Source organism: Rhinolophus sinicus, chromosome 2, assembly GCF_057876585.1.
Source record: "Rhinolophus sinicus isolate RSI-liver-muscle chromosome 2, RSI-T2T, whole genome shotgun sequence".
Lineage (NCBI taxonomy): Eukaryota > Metazoa > Chordata > Mammalia > Chiroptera > Rhinolophidae > Rhinolophus > Rhinolophus sinicus.
In genome coordinates this window covers 143,985,689-144,010,421 of record NC_142502.1, presented here as the reverse complement: position 1 = coordinate 144,010,421, position 24,733 = coordinate 143,985,689, and the positions used below count along the sequence as shown (strand labels likewise).

General features: G+C 41.7%; 1 pseudogene; it reads left to right on the top strand.

Moving 5' to 3' along the window:
* The first annotated feature begins 8,627 nt into the window (after positions 1-8,627).
* On the top strand, positions 8,628-8,847 carry LOC109437625 (thymosin beta-4-like; annotated as a pseudogene).
* Positions 8,848-24,733: the final 15,886 nt, after the last annotated feature.

Below are 24,733 nucleotides of genomic sequence, written 5' to 3'. Positions count from 1 at the left end.
GAGCCGTATTGGTAGGTTCATGTGGGGTATGAGGAGTTAAGGAACCAAGTGCACATGTAGCCCTGATCAGAGTGAGGTGTCACTACCAGAAACAAAGGAACCCACCCCACCCCGAGGGTCAGTGTGATGTGAGGCCAGTCTGGTAGAATTTGGCATTCGCAGCGAAGCGTGAACGCTCCATGTTGTTCAGTCACTGCTAGCCTGTGGATGGGGAGCTGTGTTGTGCCCACGGAGGTGGCATGCTGGCAGGTGGGAGAACACGGGAGCGTGACCTCAGTGGCAGGGGCTTCGTATTGTGCATCTGAGCCCTAGCTAAAGACATATTCATTGAGGGAGCACATACTGACGGACCTCTGTGTGATTCTGCATCTCATCTGTGGTGAGGACAGAAGGAGAAGGGATGGGAGGGCAGATTTGGTCTTTTTCACTGTTGTTCAAACATGAATGAGCTGACTGCTGAAGATGTGATCTCCAAGTCACAGGAGGTATGAAAGCAAGAGCCAGATTAGAGGCCGCAAGCTGGAAGTCTGGGAGCTCACTGATTAGCTCAGGTGTTTTCTTTGGCATTCCCATTTTTATTCCTCCTTAAATATTGAACCAATTACCAGCATTACAAAAATTAACTTAAGAATTTTAGGATTTTTGTTTCTCTCAAGAAAGAGCAAATGTCTGACAGCCTTGGGTCCACATTCTTGCACAGCACAAATTGACTAGGTGTGAGCAGGATCTGTACTTTGCCAGAAGAGAAAAGCCTCCTCTGGTGTTTCGCCAGCCACCTGGTCCCATTCAGTCTCTTAATTCCTGTAGCCATTGTGTTTATGACCCCGAGACTCCTTAGGAGTGTCCCAAATGATAGTCCAACATTCTCTGGGGACTGGGCAACAAGGTCTCTCAGGTTACTCATGGACACCATCAAGATTCTTGGCTTCCTTGATGAATACTTCCAGGGCTTAAGTTCTCATTTGTTCTAAGATCTTTTTTCTACCAGCCTATTCTGGGTTATTACGTGTTGTGGTATGTATGGCGGTTAGGAGTGCAGGCTCCAAAATTAGGTCCATCTCAGTACTAATCTCATCACCAGACACAATTACTCTGTACCTGTACCTCTCTGGGCCTTGTTAGCCTCATCTGGAAAATTGACTGAAACATTTTAGTACCTACGTCAGGGAGCTACTATGACTGTTAAATGACACATGCATGTAAACGACTTAGCCCAAAGCCTGGAACACAATAAGCACCCAGTAAAGGCTACCATTAAATATTTATTGAGCATCTACTATGCTTCAGGCTTTGTGCGAACTCCTTAGTGTTGTCAACTGTAAGTGAGCATTATGATTCCAGTGCAACCTTCTCATTTTACAGCTGAGGAGCCTGACGCCCCAAATGCTGATCTGATTGACCTAGACCTGGATTTAGGGCTCCTTTGTCCTGAAGACTCTTGGATTCAGTCTCTGCTTTGCCCATTCATTTCCTGGCCAACCTCTCTTCCAGTCTCTTCTCTTTTTCCTTCTCAGTTCGCTAAGCGTGTATGGAGCACCTGTTATGTTCTTGGAACAAGTTATATGTAGATCAGTGGTGCTCAGCTGAAGGGGATTCTCCTGCCGCCCCAGGGACATTTGGCGACGCCTGGTGACATTTATGGTGACTACAATGGGGTGTCACAACTGGCATCTAGTGGATAGAGGCCAAGGATACTGCTAAATATCCTATAACACACAGGACAGCCCCTCCTAACAAAGAATTGGCTCCAAAAGTCAGTTGCGCTGAGCTTGAGAAACTCAGAGGTAGAGGATATAGACATAAATGAAGCATATACATTTTGTTGCCTGCAAGGGATTCCTGCTCCGAGGTGGGGGCGAGGTGGTAGAGATTACTCTGACACACTGTGAGAACAGTAGTGCCCACCACGAGCTCTTTCTGAATTTTCGGGCCTGAACCCCTTTCCGTCAGATAACACTTACAGAGGGTCCACACAGGCAGCGTAACTATTAAATGGGGGGAGCACAGAGCCGAATGAAGCCATGTTACAATACACATGGCTTCCCTGAGGGCGCAAACTGGGAAGAAACTTCTGGCTGCTCAGAGCCCCTCAGCAAAGGCCCCCCTTTCCATTTCAGGCAGTGCCCCAGGTGAGTAAAACCAAATTAAACAGGGACAGTTGACAATATTGGCAATATATACATTTATTCTTTTTAACAGCAAACTCTTCACCCATTATTACTCTAATAATTAATGCTTATTATAGGAAATTACTCATCAACATTTTGCTTTTTTTTCCCTTCGGGCTTTTCATCTCCCCTGTGCTTGGCTGTTTACATGGTGCTGACCTTAGTTAATGAATAAACTCGTAGACTGCTTGTAAGTTGGCGTTCTTTCATTGTATACATGTTACCGCTATGGACATCTTTGTGGGAAATACTATTCCTATATTAAGATTTTTTTTTTGATGAATTCTCAGAAGTGAAATTATTTATTTAAAACTATAAGCAATTTTAAGGATCTTGAATATATCTAAAATTGCTTTCCAAAGAGATTATTCCAATTACATTCTCACTGACAGTGTGTGGAGTTGCCTTCAAAAATTAATCTTAAAAATCATGAGCTTGGGTAATATGATTCTAAGCTAGCCAATGGCAGGGATCACACTATACGTATTTTTTGAACTATATTGGATACACACACACACACACACACACACACACACACACAGAATATAGTAAGCACTTAATACATGTTCATTTAACATTCAGTTTTGGGCAGTATTGAGTTCAGTGTTCACAGTTCACATTTGTTAAAGAAGATTAAAATATCTCAGCTTTATAATACTGAAAATGTACTCTTGCATTCATAATATGAAATTCTTACTATATTTTGAGCTACTTTCGTGATTGTAGCATTTCATAAATATATATGTAGTGGTATCAGTGTTTGCTATCCCTATGGTTTTGTATGACTCTTTTTCTCTGGTCTGCACAAATGTGGATGAGAGTTGTTTTTCTCTATGTCTTTTTCTTTCTTTCTTTTTTAAAATTAAAAACTGTCATGCAAACAACCATCCCTGAAGGAGTGGAATACAGAATTTGCCTTTCCTTGCTACAAGTTGGAACACGGAAATGTTATGGCAAAGAAAAAGTATGGTTTCCGTTTCAATTTTATGGTAGAATCTGTCTGCAGCATCTGAGAAGGCCCTTCCTTGAAGTCAGTGTAGGAATATGTTCTCACAACTTAGCAATAAACTGAATTTCTTTAAAGGAGCTTTTATTTTTCCCTACTACTTCAATTATAAAATTGGAGATAGAGCCTCATAAAAAGGGGGAAAAATCAATGACAGACTGAGTTGAAGCATTTGACAAGGGAGTAATTTAAGACTGGTCCAACAGAGGCCATAGACCATTTACTGGAGAAGAAATGTAAATGACTGATAACATGAAAAGTTCAACTTCACTAATAAAGAAATGAAAATTGAAATGAAATACTATTTCTGCTGATCAAATTGGCAAAAACAGATATTTTTCAATGTTGATAAGGATGTAGTGAAATACATTGCAGACATCGCTGTTTGGAATGTAAATTGGTATAAGCATTCTAGAAATCAATTTAGCAATATGTACTAAAAACTTAAAAGGAATTTACATCCTTTTTTGACTCAGTAATTTCCCTTTTATAAATCTATTAAAAATAAATTATTCATAAATTTGTACTAATATGTATGTTCAAAGATGTTTGTTGCATTTTTATTTACAATAGTAAAATAATAAAAAAGCACTTAACTATCCAACAATAGGAAATTGGCTAAGTAATTATGGTGCATACACCTTACTACTCAAAGTGTGGCTCAAAGACCAACAGCATTGCCCTACTCCATGCGTAATGAATAAGAATCATCTAGGTGATGATTCAAAAAGCCCCAACACTAGACATTTTAGGGGAAGGTGAATCAGCAGTAGTTTTCGAAAGCTCATAGGTGAATCTAATTTATAACCAAATTTGAGAACAATAGATATATAATGTGACGCTACTAGTAAAACTGCCAACTTCTCTGCTGTCTTCTACAGCACAAGTTAATTTCCTGCATTACCTTTTGCCTTACACTGAACAGTTGTATAACGCCCCCTCTCCCCCTGCATCGCATTTGCAATAGGGAAGCCACTGAGGACACTTTCTAGATTATCCCTAAGAGTGAGGATATCATTATTTCCTCTGAGAACCGTGCCTGGCACATGAAGCTCAATGGATATTGTTGAAGGAATGAAAACATGGGCAGTGGTTCCTATGGTTTGCATTCTAATGTTCTGTTTTTAAACTATTGTTAGAAAAGAAATATTTTTCTTAGGTTCCCCAAATCTACGTTTTATTGGGTTAGTCCTTTGTTTTTAGGTATGATTTTGACTATGGCAGGCAGGATTCTTGCAAGAAATAAATGGCACATTCAAACTAGGAATTTGCAAGTGAATCACAAAGGTGTAAGCAGAGTTAAAGGAAACCAGCAGAGGCAGGGCAGTACTCTGGGGAAGCATCAGTGGGGAGTGGTCACCACCTGGAGGTCTAAGAGGCGAGAGAAGAGCCGGATGGAAGGACAGGATGGCAGCTGCATGGAGAGGGCTGCCTGGTGGGAGCCAAAGCCTAGTACAGGAACACAGCCAACCCAGAGTCACCTGCAGGAAAAATGGCGGAAACGAACACTTCGCTTTCACTCTCTGCCTCCTCTCAGTGTCTTCATGGGCCAAAACCAGCTGAAAGCCAGTGGTCCAGGGAGGCCCTGGTGTACCCTGTATATCTACCGTGTTTCCCTGAAAATAAGACCTAGCTGGACAATCAGCTCTTATACATCTTTTGGAGCAAAAATTAATATAAGACTGGGTCTTATTTTATTATAAGACTGGGTCTTATATGATATGATATGATATGATATGATATGATATGATATGATTAATATAATATAATACCCGATCTTATATTTTTGCTCCAAAAGATGCATTAGAGCTGATGGTCCGGCTAGGTCTTATTTTCGGGGAAACACGGCATAACCTACTTTTCCTGCAGGTGACCCTGAGTTGGCTGTGTTCTTCTACTAGGCTCCCACCAGGCAGCCCTCTGCATGCAGCTGCCATCCTGTCCTTCCATCCGGCTCTTCTCTCGCCTCTAAGACCTCCAGGTGGTAACCACTCCCCACTGATGCTTCCCCAGAGTACTGCCCTGCCTCTGCTGGTTTCCTTTAACTCTGCTTACACCTTTGTGATTCACTTTGCAAATTTCTAGTTTGAGTGTGCCATTTACTTCTCGCAAGAATCTATATATGTCATGTGTCAGTCACTTGGGGCACAGAGGTGAGTGGGGAGGTGTGGAAAGGGCATCTGGAATCACAGGGGAAGACACCCAGCACAGTGATGAATTTATGACCGCAAGAATAACATGTAAGCGTGTTACCCTCAACCTCACTGGCTAAGTGAATGAATCAGGTTTCTGGCAGCTTCTTTGTCTTAGTCTTAGAATCACAACACAGACCAAGGAGAAGAGAGCAAGCAGTATTTTTCTTCCCCATGACTTCTCAAAGCATTAAGGTTTCAGGTGGATAATATTTATAAAAGATAGGAGTTACAAACCCTTCTGTGCAGGGAAAACCACATAGAGCTTTCACTTGCCGATGGATGTTTTCTGCTGAAAGCTCCAATTGGATGTGGTTGTCTTTTTTTGGACTTTTATACCCAGAGATGCGTCCTCTGGGCACATGTCACATAAAAGACAGGCACTAAGTATGTGGAACACCATTGTCCCCTCCCTGGGCCCACTGCTTTTGGAAATAGAGTACACAGATCCTAGAACTTCTAGCTCATGCTCTTTGGACATAGCCCTCATGTGTTTTGTTGGTGGATAGGTATGTTCATGCCCAGAGACTGCCTCCTCCTATTTTCAGCAATATTAGATGTTTTAAGTGGGAGAAAAACCAAGAGAATACCAGGAGGGTCTGTAACTACACAACATGAATAAAGAAACTGAAATGGAATAATCATTTCATGAAGGGACTCGATTCACCCAGGGCATCAGGAACTACCTGGGGATATGTAGGGTCCTTTAAGGATCACAGGGTAATGCAGTAAGTCTTTCAAACAAGGGGGGACATCATCGCGGCTAATGCTAGTCTGGGATCCTGACCCACCCTCTTGTGTCTCAGGTGACCAGTTTAATTCCTGGGCTGTACATAGTAGCTTGGAATGTGGATGTAAAATCTACAAGAAGATTGTAATGGAATGGTATTTGAACTTTGCCTTATAGGCATGTGGGGAGTAGTCCATTGGCATGGAGGCAAGAGTGTCGAAATAAATAGCAGAACAGAGGCCATTTTTATGTATTTTATTTCAAGCGCATCTTACGCTTTAGATGACTAATGCCCTCTGTGAACTTCTGCAAGTGGAACCAAAACTGTTTAATGAATAAGTGACTTTTAGTGCTTTATTTTCATCTAGAGCTTCATTTGAAACAGATCACCATTAGCTTTATGGTTTTAATTGTATTGAAATTCCTTATTGTAACCTATTGCTTTATTGCATTAATCCATTAACCTGGGTGCCACAGAGCGTAGTTTTAGAGCCTGTATTTATATCTGGACTAATTGCATAGATGCTTTCAGTATAGAATGAGGTATTTTTCAGATCATCACAGGAAAAATAATCTGAATCCCTTTCCAAACTTCAGGGTTTGAGATAATAAGAACCAACACACAGCACAACAAAACAAAAAGACCCTGAACATTATTCTGAATTTTTCTTGCTTTGAAATACCTACTACTCTATCAACAAGGAATTGCAAAACAGTAATTCTCACAGTACGTGTTGCTTCCACGTGGTTCTCATTTGGAAGTGTTGTGAGACGCATTGGTCTGTGGGCTCTCCAATCAAAACCAGGTGGTTAATGATTACAAAATGGGGGACCATGAGGAGATTCGTGCCTTGATCATTAGGACAGATGGAGATGGAGCATCCAGGCCACTGGCTGCGGGCTTAGGCTCTCAGACAAACCAAGAATGACAAAGGCCCTGTGGAGACCTTTGTTAATAACCGGGAAGGTGGCACAGCTGTTAACGCCTAGTTGACCTGAAACATTTCTTCCTGAAGTGAGAAAGTGACTGGTGGAGACTCAGTTTCTAGCACATAAGAGTATTTTTCACTTCCACTGAAGGAAGGAACATTGAAGTTGGAATTGGGCTCTTTGTTACCTCCCAGATGCTCAGGAGCAGGGGTGTTTATAATGCCCATCAACCAGGCTTTCCGTTGCACCTGTTGGGGGACCAGCTGCAGAAAGCAGGTGTATCTGGGGACAGAGGACGGGTGACTGTGGAGAATGCTGAGGGCTGGCAGATGTATTCCACATAAACACCGGGCCAACAGCTGGGGGGACAGGAAAGATGTGGATTGAATTAAAAATGATGTGCAGATTTGATTATTAATTTCAACCCACTGTGTGAATGTAATACACACACATACATAATATGTATTTCAGAACAACTCGGTGGAATGTATTGCAAGCATGAGATTCACTTTTCACCAATTCCATGCACATTATATTTTGTTCGTTACATTTTCATGTACATTTAAAGAAATATTCCCAGGCAGAAAGCTAAAATGCCAACTTAATTGTGAATGCCTCGCAGTCCTAAGAACACATGGTTGTCAGTTTAAAACAGAGAAACTGAAGCAGGCAGCCTCTGACATCTGAAATTATATCTGGCTTAATTATATGGCTCATACAGTGTAGGATGGGCAAGTTTTGTTTGTTCTGTGGATGGGTGGACTCTCATGAGATTGGAGAGTCCTTAGTTTCTCATGTGCTGCCTACACCAGAGTTGAGAGACAGCGATGCTTCATGAGAGGGGCAACGCTTGGGGGATTGATGCCCTGGGTTCCGTAGACTGCCCATAAAATGTGTAGGAAGCCCGAGGGGTTTCCTGTGGCCAGCTTTCGGATGCTGTGTGCTGTAGGTCTTCTCACTAGGGGAGTCACCGGGCATCGCCCGTCAGTCAAAAGAGCTGGAGCTGAGAATAGTCTCTACCGTAAGAATAACACCCTTTTGGGGCAGTTTTGAGCAGCACTTGAAATGGGCACTGGCCAAAGAAGATAGTCACAACATTTTGTCATCAGAGCTGAGGGTAAAATCAGAGGTCCTAAGAGGACCTCTGGGGTCCGCTGTTTTCTTGGGGTCTTCAGAGGACTCTCCCACTTGCCGTAGAGTGCCACATTCTCCGTATTCTTTTAGAACATTGGTTCTTATCCGAGGAAACTGAAAGCAAAATGTTGTGTTATGTGAATGTGTGCATTTTTCTTGGTGGTGGTTAGTATGTCATTTTCTTCAGATTCTCAATGCTCCCAAAAGCTTACGTACGTCCTAAGGAGAGTAATGTTTCTTAGGTGAGCCTTTGTCTTGAACAGCACCTTCTTCTCTTGAGGAATTTTCTTCATAACCAGAAATAATAATGATAATAGCAGCAACGATAATAGTGTATACTTACGGCATTTATTACATTTCAGGCACTGTGCTGAGCACCCTATATATGGTAGTTCATTTAAAAAGGTGTCTGTAGACTGCAGATCAGACACCTCGTTTGCGCATCTCACTCGGCTTCCTCTGCAACCATGTCTGACAAACCCCCTGTGGCTGAGGTTGAGAAATTCGATGAGGTCGAAGTTGAAGAAGACAGAATGGCAAGAGGAAAACCTACTGCCTTCAAAAGAAACGACTGAACAGGAGAAGCAAGCAGGCAAATCGTCACGAGGCACGCTCCGCCAGTATGCACTGTGCATTCCACAAGCATTGCCTTCTTATTCTACTTCTTTTAGCCGTTTAATTTTGTAACATGCAGAGAGGTTGGATCCAGTTTAAAAGGACTGCACTGCCCCTTTTCACATCAGAACCACTGACAATGAAGGCTGCACTTGTGTTTCACATATGCATGTCTGGCTGGCAGGGAAGGAAAAGAACTTGCATGTTGGTGAAGGCAGAAGCTGGGTGGGACGACAGGAAATCTAGAATAAAAACCAAGCTAGTCCGAGGTGTCCTGTAGGCTGTAATATGAAGTTTCATCAGAGTGCCATTTTGTTTTTATTTAACTGATTTTAATTATCGGGATGCACAATTTTTAAAATAACACAAATAAAAAGTTGTAAAACCTGGGGACTAAAAGGTGTCTGTAATTGGCAACTACCCTCCCGCCCCCAAGAGTGTAGGGCCATAATGAATAATTACTCTTCCATGAAGGGATTCAGTTCCTCTAACATGATATTCAAGGGCCTCCCTGCTCTGGTCTTGAATGCCAATCCTTTTCAATATTTATTTACCTAATCCCAATGTGTTAGTTCTCTGTGCTGGATAACAAATTACCACAAACTTAGTGGCTTAAAAAAACGCTCATTTGTTTCATAGTTTCTGTGGCCTAGGAGTCCAGACAATGGTTATCTAGATTATCAAAGTTTACTGGGCTGTAATACAGGTGTCATTGGCCGCCTGACTGGGGAAAGATCTGCTTCCATGCTCCCTCTGATTGTTGGCAGAATCCATCTTCTGTTTTGCTGGCTGGCTGCTGGCTGAGGGATGCCGTGCAGCTCTGAGAGGCTGCCTACTACGTGACCTCATAATACGGCGGTTTGCTTCTCTAGAGCCAGTAAGGAGCCTCTTTCTCGTGTCTATGAAGATAAAGCCTTATAAGTATAGCATAACATGATCACAGGAATAACAGCCTGTGACACATAATGTAATGTAATCAAGGGAGTTACATCCTGTCACTTGTCACAGATTCTGTTGGTTAGATGCAAGTCACAGGTGCCACTCAGGCTCAAGGAGAGGATTATACAAGGGTGAGGTTCATTGGGGGTCACTTTTGGGTGTGTTGTCTGTACCCAGCACTCTGTGCTGGCAGCTAGTTTTAGCTAGTTGTTTGAAATATACATCAGGTAGCTGCATTTTCCATTTTAACTTTTTGCTTCCAGTCTGCAGTGTGCCCCCAGATGTTCTTTGCACACCCATGCTCTGAGCCTTTGCTCTCAGCTGTGCTTCCAGCTTGCAGTGCCCACCCACGGCCTCTCCTTTCCATCTGTTACAATCACCGTCGGACTAACAGGCTCTGCCCAAATACTGTGGCTTTCCCCAAACCTTTCCTGATCCCTCCATTGTTGTGGGTGGCATGGGGACACTTGGGTGTTGTTTTCCTATAGCAAGTATTTACTTCTGAATTATATTCTATCTAGAATTCTGAATTATATTCTGAATTGTGTACATATCTAGATTCTTCGAAAAAGGCACCATGTCTTACATATTGATTTCTTTCTGTTTTTTTTTTTTTTTTCCCAGAGCCTATCATTTTCACATGGGAAGTACTAAATAAGTATTTGTTGAATACATTTCCCACAAACAACGGGCCAAACTTTTAAATTTCTCCCTTTTATCAGGAATGACAATCATCAACATCCTTAGCCTTGGTTTAGGCCTCTTCGTTTAAAATGGGGACAGAAAACTCTTTCCTTTTCTCTTTCCTGGAGCCCCAGCGAACTACAGCCAGTAACCCTGCAGGAGCTGCTCAGGGCCTTGGTAGCCCAGCTTGAAAAGATCTAAAGGTGAAAGCTACTGAAGGCCCCGATTTGACAGTGTTCTACTTCTTAGTGTGGTTTTATGCCCCACTGGCCCTGCGTTTCCTTCCTGCCATTTTGATGCCTAAAGCAGAACGTACTGCTGACCAGTCACTCCTGATCCTGCTGAAAAAGCATCCAGACTCTGTGGCAGGCCGGTTTTCCAGCCATTGAAAGGGGTTTCTGGTGGGGCTTGTCATCCCAGTAGCCGTTTAGGTGCTTTTGTGCAGATTGAAATTGCATTTTATTCTCCCTAATTACTGACTGGATGTTAGAAATGGTTTGGCCTCTGTTACTTTAGCTTCGTGTAAAGTGATAAACAGCTTCACCACACAACCAATTTAAATAACTACCATCCACTTTTGGGGGTGCTGTTGGCACTACATCAGTACAATATAATCTGAATGATGTTTTCTGATGCATTTCTTTCTCTTCAACCTGAGGCTGATTACCTCCTGGAGTGGGATTAAAAAAAAAAAATTAAAAAGCAGAGGAAAGGGAAATTCAAGTAAAGCAAGAAATATTCCTGACATTGGACTCTGCAAAGGCAAAGGGTCTAGCATTGATTTCTTACATTTAATATGATAGTAAAGTGAGCCAGATATTGCAGAGCTGGAAAAGAGAAAAATCCACGTTAGCAGAATGGTCCTTTATGGATAATGTGGACGTGACAGTTTCGGTGCATTGCAGGACGGGGTTGCTGGCAGTCCTTAGAGTTGCTTTGTCTCCTAACCTCCCACAGTGCACCTGTGGAATCCCTTTCTGAATCCCCATGAATTAAAAAAACACTAGTATCTAAACGCTCAGTCATTTCTACAAGGCATCAATCAGCCAAACGTGGAATTTGCAGTTTGTCCAGTGACTGATGCTTTAATGAGGTGGCTCCGGGGGATGGGTCATGTTCCAAGAGAACAGAAGACAGAGCTAGTCCTAATACAAGCATGGCCACTTGGTCACCAAGATGGTGCCGAGGGATAGCGATGGCTGCTCTATCATTTCCGAAGCCCTCAGAGCAAGTAGGACTGCAGACAAGTTTCAAGCTGGGTCTGAGGTAAATCCTTTATACAATACTAAGAGGATGACAATGGAAAAACTGAAGGAATGTATAGCCTGTGAAGTCAAGGGCTGTTCGGTGTCAGGGATCAGATGGGGATGAGATTTCCTCTAGAAGTCCTGCTTGTACTTCCCCATGAAATAGAATTTTTTAAAAGCTCTTGGGGTTGTAGTCAGAAATAACTAACCAGTACTGGGGGTGGGGAGGGGGGGCTGGAGGGAAAAAGCCCTAACTTTTAGGAATCACTATGAGTTTTAATAATTCTTATTTGAAAAACATTTTCCAAGATCTCTTTGTGTGCGTATGATTTTATCAGAAGTAGTTGTGAACACCTAGTCAAACGCCGAGGGTCTTAGGATCTGAATAGGCTGAGACAGAGCCCTGAGTTCTGCTGTTCGGTGTTGGCCTCTTCATTCTCCAAACAACCTTCAAGCATTTACAGAGCACCTAGTCCGCTGGGCTAGACCTCAGTTCCAGAACAACCTTTACTCTCTCCACCTACTCTGTCCTTGAATAAAAGTTCACCTCATCTCCACCTCTGAAGTGTCAGCTATAATAACACTCAGATGATGGCAAGAATGTCACAATACTTCCAAGCTGTGGCTCACAGTGTTTTTGAGAGTTAAATGAGGTAATAGATATAAAGCCCTTAGTTACTTTCATTACTGTTACTATTTTTTAAAAACATTATTGGTAATGGGCCAACTCCCTGCATGAGTCTGATATTAACCTTTATCTTTCACACCTTCTCATTTGCTTGCTATCGACTGAGGCTTGCTTTTTCCTGGTATAATAATGAATGATGGAATTTTTTTTGTTTGATTAAAAAAAAAGGTTTTTTCCAAAATAAAAATCACTGTTTTTTTACACTATAGTTGGTCTGGAAGTTTGAGGTTAAGGATGTATTTATGCCCAGATGGTGAGAAGAGGGTATTATTCTAAAAATAAATAGGTCAGGTAGTGCTGGGGCAGTGGTTCTCAGCCAGGGGCGGTTTTTACCCCTCAGGATACATTGGGCAGTGCCTGGAGACATTTTGATTGTTCTAACTTGAGGGATTGTCCTACTGGCATCTACAAGGTAGAGGCCGTGGACGCTGCTGAGCGTCCTGCAATGTACAGAATGGCCCTGCATTACTTTTTAATTTAAGGACTGTCATAACAATTGCTGCCATAGCAAATTACCACAAATTTAGTAGCTTAAAACAATACAAATTGATTATTCTACAGTTCTGTAGGTCAGAAGTCTGACATGGGCTCCCAGAGGTGTGACATGGGAGCCAGAAGTCTGACATGGGCTCCCAAGGTGTGAGCAGGGCTCCGTTCCTTTCTGGAGCCTGTAGGGGAGAACTCACTCCCTTGCCTTTCCAGTGTCTGGATGCTGCCTGCATTCCTTGGCTTGTGGCCCCTTTTCCCATATTCAAAGCCAGCAATGGTGGGTCAAGTCCCTCTCATGTTTCCAGTCTCTCCTACCTCTTCCTTACATCATCATCTCTCTCTGACCAGCTGTTTTACCTTCCTCTTTGGGCCTACCAAGATAATCCAGGATAATGGTCCTGTTTTAAGGTTGGCTGATTAGCACATCTTATCAGTAAACCTCAGTTTCCCTTTGCCATGGGAGGTGACATATTCATAGGTTCCAGGGATTTGGATGTGAACATCTTTGCGAGGCCATTATTCTGCGTGCTGCAGCCCCTACAACAAAAAATGACCCACCCCCACACATCAGTAGTGCTGAGGCTGAAAAGTCTGTCCTAGAACAAGTTTCTTCTTAGTCCTAGAAGACGGTGCTTCATTCAATGTGGATAAAAGAAAAAGATGAGCTGCCTTTAAACCAACTCACTTGAAGTGTGAACCTCACAGCACATTTAACAATTTGGACAATTTGCATTAAAAGGCACTGCCGGGTAAGGTTGCTGGTCCGCTGCCGGCCAAGATACGATGATCACGTGGTCTCACCAGTGGGAAAGTGAAAATCCTCCTATTAAATGAAGCGGCGGCTTCTGGTAACAAACATATGAAACAGAATATTCATCTTTTCTTCAATGGGAATAACACATGACAAAAGTGAGGCTTTCTTCACATTGTTTGTTTATCGAAAATTCATTTCCACCGAGGCCTTATGTTAAATTTGCTCTCTGATGTTATCATTTCCAGGATGCATAGGGCCACTGGAGTGTGTTCTTATGATCTTACCATTTATTTACCTTCCTACGAAACTCCAATTACTGTCAGAGATGCTTCTTGTTAAATATGGTAAGAGCTTCAGCTTCTGAGGGTGTGAATATGTATTTGATTCTCTGGGGCCAGGCTCAGATGCAAGGTAAGGAATCAGAGTCCTGGGGACGTGGGTGCCAATTAATTAACTACCTAAAGGTAAGAGCGGAGGAAGTCTGGGCTTTAGAGAAAAGGCTGGAATTTAGGGACAGAGGATTGTACAGCAAGAGAGTGAGGTTGGTTTATCCTCCACAGAAGGCTCCTCTCTTTGTCTTGCACACACGTGCCTGCTCCTTCACTGGCAGCGTTACTATGCTTTGGTGTTGTTTTCTCGTGTCTTTTGACATGTAAAGTGACTCTTCTGGATTATCTGCAATCAGGAATCTGAATATAACACGAAACTTCCAATGGCATCAGGGGAGACAGTTCTCCAGATAAAACACTAGAATTCTCCTGATTATTCAGGCTGTCATAGTTAGTTACCAGCTTTCCTTGGGTAATCCAACTGTATTTTATTCATGGGCTATTCTAAAAGTACAATCAAAGGACACCTACTGGCTACAAGCGACTTTGCTCATGTCTAATAGGGCTGCGAAGAATGGTTTGAATTTAGTGCAGATGGAGGAAAATATGTGCTGTCATCAGGAGCCTATCACACTTTCAACTTATAAAATATCTCGACTGGAGTCTGGCCAGAGCGAGCCTGAGGTGGGCGCTTTAGTGAGGATGAATGTATCAGGTCAGATAAAGTAAGTACCAAAGCAGACCTTAAGTAGACTGTAAATTGAACAGAATGGGATACTATTATTTTTGGCTCGATAAGTAGAAAAATGTTACTCTCCTTGTCTCTTCTTCCATTCTTTTTTTAGCATTGCATTTAGTCTCCATTTTAGGGTTAGATATATATTTTATTTCTGGGAGCCACAGAGGCCTGCTTTGGGGAAGCACTGAAGTTCTGTGGTTCTGAATGTGAAAAATAAATGATTGCATCATTGTTGTTGCTGTGCTGGGGAATTTTCTGGGAAAACATTTCCATCCCTGTACAGAAATGTGCTCTGTGCTTAGGCCTAGGAGAATGGTCGTTTCCCGGGCATAAAGCACATGCCTGCAGCAACTCAGCTATACTTTATAACCCCGGAGCATATAAACAATTTGATTTGGAAAGCCAGTTAGTTGCTCTTTTGCCTTTCATCGTATCGGTTGCATGAGTTGCTTTGCCATTCTTCTCTGGTATGGAGAAGACAAAGGCATTGTACTTTAGGTCATGAGAGGTAATATGTTTGTAGCCATGTTTGAACAAACTACCTTTTGTATGATAGTAATTAGCACAGAGGGGTTATAACATGTCAAAACCTCAAAGACCTTCCAGGACTTAAATGCAAAGTGGCAGGAAAGAATTCCGAAAATGGAGAAACCGTGGTGCAGCATAGTGTGATCATTTCAAACTTGAGTGCTATCAGAATCCCCGAGAGGGCTCATTAAAGCACAGATCACTGGACCCCACCCCCAGAGTTTTTGATTCAGTGGATCTGGGGTGAGACCCTAGGACTTGCATTTCTAACACATTCCCAGGGGATGCTACTGGGGGTCCCGGATCCATTGGCATAGTGGGTAGGAGTGGAACTAAGGATTTTGAACCTTACGTCCACCATTCTCAAGTTCTAGGTCTTGGTCCCACCTAGATCCACTGAATCAAAATTTGCATTTTAGTAAGATCCTCAGGTCATTTGTTTACACATTAAATTTGAGAATCACTGACTTATTTTCGTTGCTCCTCATTTCTCTCATCTGTAAAATGGGAATAATACTTATTTTCTAGGGATGTTGTGAAGTGAAATGTTTTTCACAGGCTCAGCAGTAGCAGTTGGCACAAAGTATGTTCTCAGTAAATGTTCCCAGTCATAATTATTAAGCCAATTTGTGATGGAAAAGCAAGTAATTTCTTTCCTTACAGCAACTTGTTTTTCAAAAGTCAAAGTTGGGTGTTTCTACTTTTTTTTTTTTTTTCCTTCCCTTCCTTCCTTCCTTCCTTCCTTCCTTCCTTCCTTCCTTCCTTCCTTCCTTCCTTCCTTCCTTCCTTCCTTCCTTCCTTCTGTGAGCTTCTGCTTTCCTTGGAATTACAAATATTGAGTGGCAGTTGCAGATTGAAGGACAAATGGGTTTCCTGTTTTACTCATTCCCATCCTGTATGCCTTGACTAAGTTATCTTCAGTTACCTTAAGGGACATTCTGAGAGCAAAATTAGTATTAAATGGAAAGATAAGTATATCTAGCAGTTTGTACAGCCTGTGGAAGGCCTTAAGGCCAGTCAGGCTTCAATAGGGTGTGGACACTGAAAAAAGTTGGAAATTACCATTAGACTTTCCCCCTCTTCTATAGCTTACCTTCCTTTTCCCATTCCTTCCAATTCAATTGTGAAATTGTTTTCAGAATTATGTGAAAGTGTTCTGCCCCAGTAGGACCTCAGAATGGTTGGTGTGCCTTAAAAAGGCTTCTTTGCAATGAAGCCTTTCAGTATTTCCTGGGGAGGCTCAGTGATCTGACTGACATCTGTTCCAGCTCTGGGATGGGCCTCTGAGTTCTTCCCCTCCCCCACTTCCTCCTAGGCTCTGGGTCTAAACAGCAGAAGCCGTAGGCACCTTGCAGTCACGAGAATCACCTCTGGGTCTGTAATTAGTGGGCCTGCTGTCTGGCCTGGGACCTGGGCAGATTCCTCACCTGCACTAAGTTCTAGTTTCCTCATCTTTAAGTGGAAATCCTTACATTTTTTCTGCCTGTATGTCAAGGCTGGAGTGAGGAACAAATAAAGTATGTAGAGATGTCTTGAATAACAACAGCTCATTGTCACTTGGGGGATTCCTGGTGTTCAAGAGTAAAGCTGGTTTCAGGTAACTGGTGTGCCCTGGTGTCAGAGGTCTGCTCTCCATACTCAGATTGGGGAAGCCTATACAAAGTGTTCCTAGAGACATTGGCCCGTAACAACTGGACATACACATGCATGAGGAAGGCCTGGGCGTGGCTTCTAATTTATGCAGTTTGGAAGCTGGCAACCTCATTTCAGTGTCCAGCAGGTGAAACACTGCGAGAAGCCTGAGGCCATGACAGCTGTAGTCAACCCTGCGGTGGCTGAACAAGTGACTTTGTCCTCATCTCCCCTGTGCTGGAACTTGCCGCTACATGCAAAGCCCTGGCTGCATCCCAAGGGTTGTAACATGTTGTCCAATAGAGAGAGGGGATTGTGAAGGGCTAAAGAAGATGACATGAGTTGAATTCAATGAAGACCCTCCCTTTCCATCCAGTCTCTCTGACAGCCTTAGCTGCTTAAAGGATCTTACCAGGAAGCTCTTCGATGCCTGGTTAGATAAATCGGTGAGCAAACAAACAAACAGAACAACATTTGCTAGCAAATCCTGTTAGTAAGCTTTTCCTCATAGGGAGAAATTTGAGCTGTTGACTGTGATGAATACGGTCTCTACCACGTACTCTCCAGGCTTGACTCCTGGCTACCTTTGTAAGTTCCCATCTTTGATTGTTTTCCCCCTTTGAGCTGGTCTACCTCTTTGGATAAGAAGCCAGATTTTCTTCTTTCTTGCATCCCATCAAGTCCCTGACCCTCCCTTGCTCCATAGCTGATATACTTTTCCAGTGTAAACTCCAAGCTTCCCATCTGTGGTCTTAACATCCATTTCAACATCCTGGGCTGCAGATACTGGAAAACAAAAAGCTGCTTGAAAAAACTTCTGTAGAGCTCAGTTTCTCGGTACTGTGTCGGTTCTACCTCCATGTGAGGCTAGGTTTCAGAGCTGCATTAAATGGTGTCAAGCTGGGCATGAGGCGTTCACTTTGCTGCCACCTCTCAGGCCACAGGCTGTCATGTCCCACTCACCAGCTTGCAGCTGCAGTGGTGATGGTTTCCTCCACTGTGACAGGGCCTTGGGAATGATTCCTGGAAGCTCTGCATAGGTGTTTTAAGCCACCTAATGCCTAGCAGTAAATCACTTTACACTGAAACTAGCTAGTGTGGTTTCTGTTGGCTGCCGCTGATCCTAACTGAGACCCTGACTGGGCGCTTGCCATTGTCCCTGAGAGGATTCAGCAATTTTCATACCTGTGTCCTTGGCCAGCCAACCTTGCCACTGTAGTGGCCACACCTGTTATCCCAGTCGGCTAGGGGTCATTTCATCCCTTTACTTCCAGGTACATTCCTTGGCATGAACTCTTTGCTATCACAGCCAGTCAAGGTATGTCCTGTGGCTTGCGTCATCAAAAATGTAACTGAACTGAGATTGTTTAAACTTTGGATGCAGAAGGGTGAGTTATATTGAGTTTACATAGCTTCATGGCCTGGTTTCATTTGTTCTGGTTTCAAATGCATTGGTTTGTTGGAGGCCGATCAGAAATTCTCCCCACCTTTTGTCCTATTAGGTATCCTAGCCTTTCCAGACATCTGGAATTTTTCACTCATTCATTTGCCACACTTAACTTACTCTCTGAAGTGAATGACAAGGGCACTTTTCATTTCAAAAATTGCTGTTTATGCAGTTTTCTAGGTGTAATCAAATAGTATCCTGTAGTGAATCCTTTTAGAAGAAGAATTGAACATATGTGCTGAAGATAAGAAACGTTGTGAAAAAATACAGACATTTCAGGAATCGGAAATAGTCAAAGGACATCCAGAGTCATAATGAAGTCCGTGACGTGGACTTTGGAGTTGTGGCGTCTTCAGGTGGGTTCTATGCCATCATACCACGATCTTCCCTAAGTCCATCTCAGAGGAAGCAACGGAACTTACTCTTGACTCACTAAAAAGGGGGAGAAGCCAGGGACTGAAGTTACTGAGATTTTCTGCTACCTGCAGTGGGGAAATGGTATGTGAGGTGCCAGTATGACTTTTGTTCTTGGGATGTGTAATGGACGTGTGGATAATTACATGTAGCCCTTCCTTCTCCATCACTAAACCTGTGTGAATGGTGCAAAATATCTCAAAGGGATTAGTGTGTCTCTCCAAGCCTGAGTGGAGGAAGTGAGTGCATAGTGATATGTCTTGTTTAGAGAGGGGTCTTATATGTGCACAGTGTAGTGTGTGCACACATGCGTGCACGTGCATACACATACACACTCATTCTCATTCTTAAGTATTGTTTCTTTCAAAGCACAGTTTCTGCCTTTGATCACAAACCATTCCTGGAAACTCTGTCATAAAGCAGTCACATTTTCCTATAAGAACAATGTCATAATTGGGCATTGCATTCCTGACCAAGGACTTGCCATTAAATAAGCTGTAGGGGCAGCTGGAAGGCTCAGTTGGTTAGAGCACGAGCTCTGAACAACAGGGTTGCCGGTTCAATTCCCATATGGGATGGTGGGCTGTGCTCCCTGCAACTAAGATTGAACACGGTGACTGGAATTGGTGAGCTGTGCCTCCATAATTAGATTGAAAGACAATGACTTGGAGCTGATGGGCCCTGGAAAAACACGGTGTTCCCCAATATAAAAAAATTAAAAACAAAAAACTGTACATGTGACAAAAATATGTCATAAAAGTGAATATGCAACAGCTATAAACCCCTGTAATAATTTTAAAGAGTAAAATTACGCTTTGTCATATATATGGGCTCAAATATACTATACATATTGATTATATAAGAAATCTCAGTGAACTATAAAGTCTATATAATAACATAAAAAGCACAGATCTAGTGCATCATAAATTTGACCTAAAACTAATATTCTAACTATACTAAACATTAAACATTTAATTAAGAATGATTTTTCTCGCCTTTTTGGAGGTTAGGAGGACATTGTAATATGTAATTTGAACGGCCCAGTTTCTGCAAAGAGAGCCAACCATATGCTTATTATCTTATTATCATAGCAAACTTCCCATTAACGATTAGAGGCATTTCAGAAAGTGTCCCAATGACCTTGACACAGTAGCTCCCAGGAACACTTATTGTCACTAGATAGAAAGTTTCAAACCACTGAATGAAGAATAGATATTGTAAAGGATGGTACAGGTTTGTTCTATGAAATGCTGAGTGGATGGATGGTTATGTTGGAAGAGGTGAGGGCTGGCAGCTCTGTCAATACATAGTTCTGAGCCTTGAGCTTTCTTCAAACTCTAATGTGTCTCCCTTTAATAACACATCCCATGTTTATTATCCCAGTGCTCTAGTGCTCGGTGACTTAGAAAGATCATCTGTACCTTCAGTAACTATATGCACTTTTGCTTCCCTTTAGAACATCAAGTTCCAGAGATGGCAAAGCCCTCCTACTATTTTCTTAACAAGGAAAAATTTTAAAAATTAGTAAAAATAACTCTTAGCCATTGAGGATATGCTATAGTAATACCATGCTTTTTGGTTCATTGCTTATAGTGTCTGGAGTAATCCCTAGTGCATGATTGGTGCGTAATAAATATTTGTGGAAAATAAATAAATATTTGTGGAAAAGAAAGCAAGCAAGCAAGAGAAAGGAGAAAAAAAGAAAGAAAATGAATTGCTCAGATAAGAGGTTTAACTACCGTAGGGCTCCCAGGACAAACCTTAGAGTGTGCTTGCAGAGAAGATGCCTTGAGGAGGTCAGGAAAACTGGGCTTCTGGGAATGGTGCAGAATAGTCCATCTAGCAAAAGAGTAACTGTCCAGTTCAAAATCAGCAAGGTGAAGAGACAGGAAATTAGATCAGTGGAATCCAGAGCTGTGCACTGTAAGAATATGATTCAAGGGACCAGGCAGGATATTCATCCCCTGCCTCCTCTGTCCTCACTCATTCTCCCCAGGACATCTCATCTGCCCCATTTCATCTCATCCATTTCAACTTCTACCTGTAACCCAGTGGCTCCTAACCCTGTCTTTCTCGTGCCATCTCTTATCTCAGCCCCAGGTACTTAAATCTGAATATGTACTGGATGTATGTTTGTCCCAATTCACCTTATTCAAAACTAAATTAATTACCCTTTCTCCCAATCTTTAATACCTTTCTAGTTTTACTTTCTTGATGAAAGGCTAAAACGTTCTTCACTTATTGGGCTTTCTTAAGCAAAAGAGAAGAAAAGGGATGTCTATACAAGTTTGAATCCTTTTCACTGCTACCATCCTGTCTTAGTTTTCAGGTGAAAGGAATTCAGCACCTAGAGTCTTGGCTAGCAGGTCCCATTGTGTTGGTCTTTGTGCTGGAAGCAATTTCTTAAGAGCTATGCATATTGGGAAATCATACATTTTTGGAAAAAGTCATTTACATTGTATATCAGTGGTGCTTTCAACACATTTTGAGAGTAGGCTTTATGGTGTCAGAATGAATTAGCGTTGGGGAGGGTGGCTGGAAGGAAGGTTTAGGAAGAGCCTGGAACTGAGAAGTTTCCTGTGATACAGAACTTGCAGTGCTGAAAGCAGGACAGTCCCAGGTAAACTGGGACAGTTGGTCACCCCATGAAGGGATTTTTTTCAATACTGTATAATAATAGGAAGCAAGTCAATGAAAGTGATGTGTAGAAAATCTTTTGGTCAACATCAAGTCTTTTGTGCCATATCAACACGTAAGAGTAAAGTACTATCTTTTTATTAACTTGTTTAGATTATGAAAATCAATAGATTTGTAATGCTGGACCATTTAAAATTGTTTTCATTGATAAAGATTTGTGAAGGTATTTACTGTTGAATCCATGAGCTACTTGCTAGTGTTCAGACAATTAATACCGACAAGTAATATAAATCCATGAACAGTTGTCTGTATTTAAATAATTGTCCAGTTTCATCCATAAAAATATGCTCTGAGGGAGCAGCATATATTCATGTAATGTGTAAGCACTGGTTTGACCAAGTGCAAGGATGCAAAGGGATATTTGAAATACTGATATTCCAAAGACATATTCAAGCAAATATTCCATTCACTACAATGGGCATTTTGAATTACTTAAGAATAGTTGGCTTTTATGGTCAATTGGCTCTAGCTATATTGCTGGTAATAACCTATAAATCTTAATGCATCACCTTTTAAGACCATCAGGGACAATATTTTAAGGTAAAGAGAATATATAAGAATTTATACAGCATGCCAATTTTGTTGTAATTGTTATTAATAAATTAGCAAGGAAGGGGTATCAAAACGATAAATTGCTGGAATTCATTAAATTGAGGATAACTTTTTGTGCTTGAGCCAATTATTTCTAAGACAAAATGCTCAGAGGAGGCAGTAACATCCAAAGGCAAGATATCATAAAAATGGAGAAAAATCACTAGCAGTACCTCATAGCAGGGGCTGTTGTCCAGGAATTATAATCCTGGTTAAAGAGTAACTGCAAAGGAACTTGCCAATTTCCCAGAAAGCTCACTTTGTATTTTAGTGGGTAAGCGTGGGGACAGATTGCCTGGGTTCTCATCCCTCATGGGACCTCGCACAAGTCAGCTACCCTCTTCAAACTTTTATTTTTCCATCTGTAAAATTAGAATGCAGGAGTTACCTGTTGAAGCTGTTGGGTTAAGACAATGAATATAAAAACATTAACAGAGTCCCTGAAAGAGTGTTGGTTGATATTATTTCATCATTATGTGTTGTTATATGTTCATCTTAAGGTAATGTATGATATAACAATTATCGTATTACATAATACATTTATGTATTGTCTTAGCTTGGGCTGCTATGACAAAATGCCATAGGCTGGATGGCTTGAACAACACACTTATTTCTCACAGTACCGAAGGCTGAGAGGTCCAAGATCAAGGCAGAGTCACTTTGTTCTTGGTGAAGGTCCTCCTCGTGGCTTGCATGGTAGAGAGAGAGAAAGCGCTGGTGTCTTTTCCTCTTCTTATAAGGGCACTAATTCCATCACGGGGGGCTCTACTCTTAGGACCTCCTTTAAACCTAATTACGTTCTAAAGGTCCCACCTCCAAATACCATCACAGTAGGGGTTAGGGTGTCAGCATACCTATGTGTGTGTGTTTGTGTGTGTGGGGGGCACAAACGTTCAGCCCACTATATATATATATATATATATATATATATATATATATATATATATATATATATGTTGTGTATATATATATATATGTTGTATATATATATATGTATGTTGAACAATAAAAACAAAACAACTAATAGTTGCTAGTTATTAAATTTTGGGATTATTAGTGTTGAGATCTGCAATTGAATGAAATGACACGTGATATTACATTAGAATAATTGACATCTTTTGGGTCATTATTTGGCCCTCGCCATGAGCATGCCTTGAATATGATGACTTGAAGGATCCCACATTATCCAAAATGGGTTAAGTGTCTATGTACTGTTTAAAAACACGGAAACTTGGGCAAACATCATTAGTTTGGAAAAAAAAATCTTGTAGTCATTGCATTCATTTGAGTTCCAAATGTAAACCCCATCACGAAGGATGACTGTTCATTAGCGTAACACATCCTGTCTTTTTGGGAGCTGTCAGACGTAGGACTCCGGGTTGGCCTTGCACTCTTTGAACATGCAAGATCTTTGCAATTCTCCTACTTTTGGTGAAATGTAAGCAGTTCTTCTATGGAGTTAATCACAGGAATAAATTAAAGAGACTTCATTTCAAACCAACAACTGATTATCATTAACACTGGAAGTCTAAGCCTGACCCTGGGCACTAATATACTGATAGTCTCTTTACAGACACATATAAGCATTAGGAGGGGGCTAAGAGTGGGTTGAAATAAGTGATAAACTGAATGATTTCCGATACATATAGAAGAGCTCAGTTGTGTGTTCAGTGACAGGGATGAAGAACAGATGGATTTCATGACGAAGGTTGATCCGGGTGGGTGGGATGATCTGTTTCAAGAATTGGAGAAAGCAAAGGGTGTATACAGGTGTTTGTTGAATGAATAAGTAGTGAGGGAATGTGGACTTGGATTGGTTCAGGGAAAGACCTAGATTTATACTGCCGCTCTCAGCAGCTTTTGGATGAGGAAAGGAACCCGAGTTGGTAGAGATCCCAAGTCCTGAAAGGAGAGATGGGAACCGGCGGGGCAGATGGAACTATGGCTCTCTCTACAGGGTCTTCACAATTGTCAGTAATTACAAGTTCCATTTCCTGATAGGTGGTTCCTGGGGGAGGGTTGGGAGGAAGCATTGTTCCCTGCTGATAAAGTTTAATGTCAAGTGTGGACTGATTTGCTTTACCTCCAGGCCCTTTTTTCTCAACTTAGAGATGGTGGCTGTTTTTCTGTCAGACACAAGCTTCACTTAATGACTGTGTAGTTTATTACCCAGTAGGTCATATCCTGTATATTTTAAGAACAAACACCTCAGAGACTGTGACTTGGTGGAAGGAGATGACATGTGTCACTGCTGTTATTTTCACTACAGCCTGGTGGAAAAACTAATTACCTTTTCGTCTGAGCAAATTCAGAGGTCAGTTTACCACTAGTATATCACTACATGACAGGGAACATGGGTAATTAGGTGGGAAGTGTAACCTGGATATTCCATGGATCTCATTACATCTTAGTTAGAAAGGCTGTAATTTGATTGGTGGAAAATTAAGGCATCTTCTCATGGGTCATTTTATCTTTCTGCAATAATAATTCTTGGCTTGATTAAAAATTGATCCAGTGTCTTCAAGTGAATTTATTATTGCTGCAATCTATCACCCCCAGACAGATAATCTGGTTCCCATCTTTATCTGATTTGAAAAATCTGTCACTTATTATGTGTTGTTTTTTTCAATCATTTAAATTGATAGCATTCTAGGAAGGCGTTCGCAGCCCCAGGTTTCTTGGAGAAAATCTTGCAGAGAGTGTGGGTGCATCCTTTTATGGTAAAGGATTGGATAATCTGTCAATTTTAATAAATCAATTTTGAATTGTTCTATGGCAAC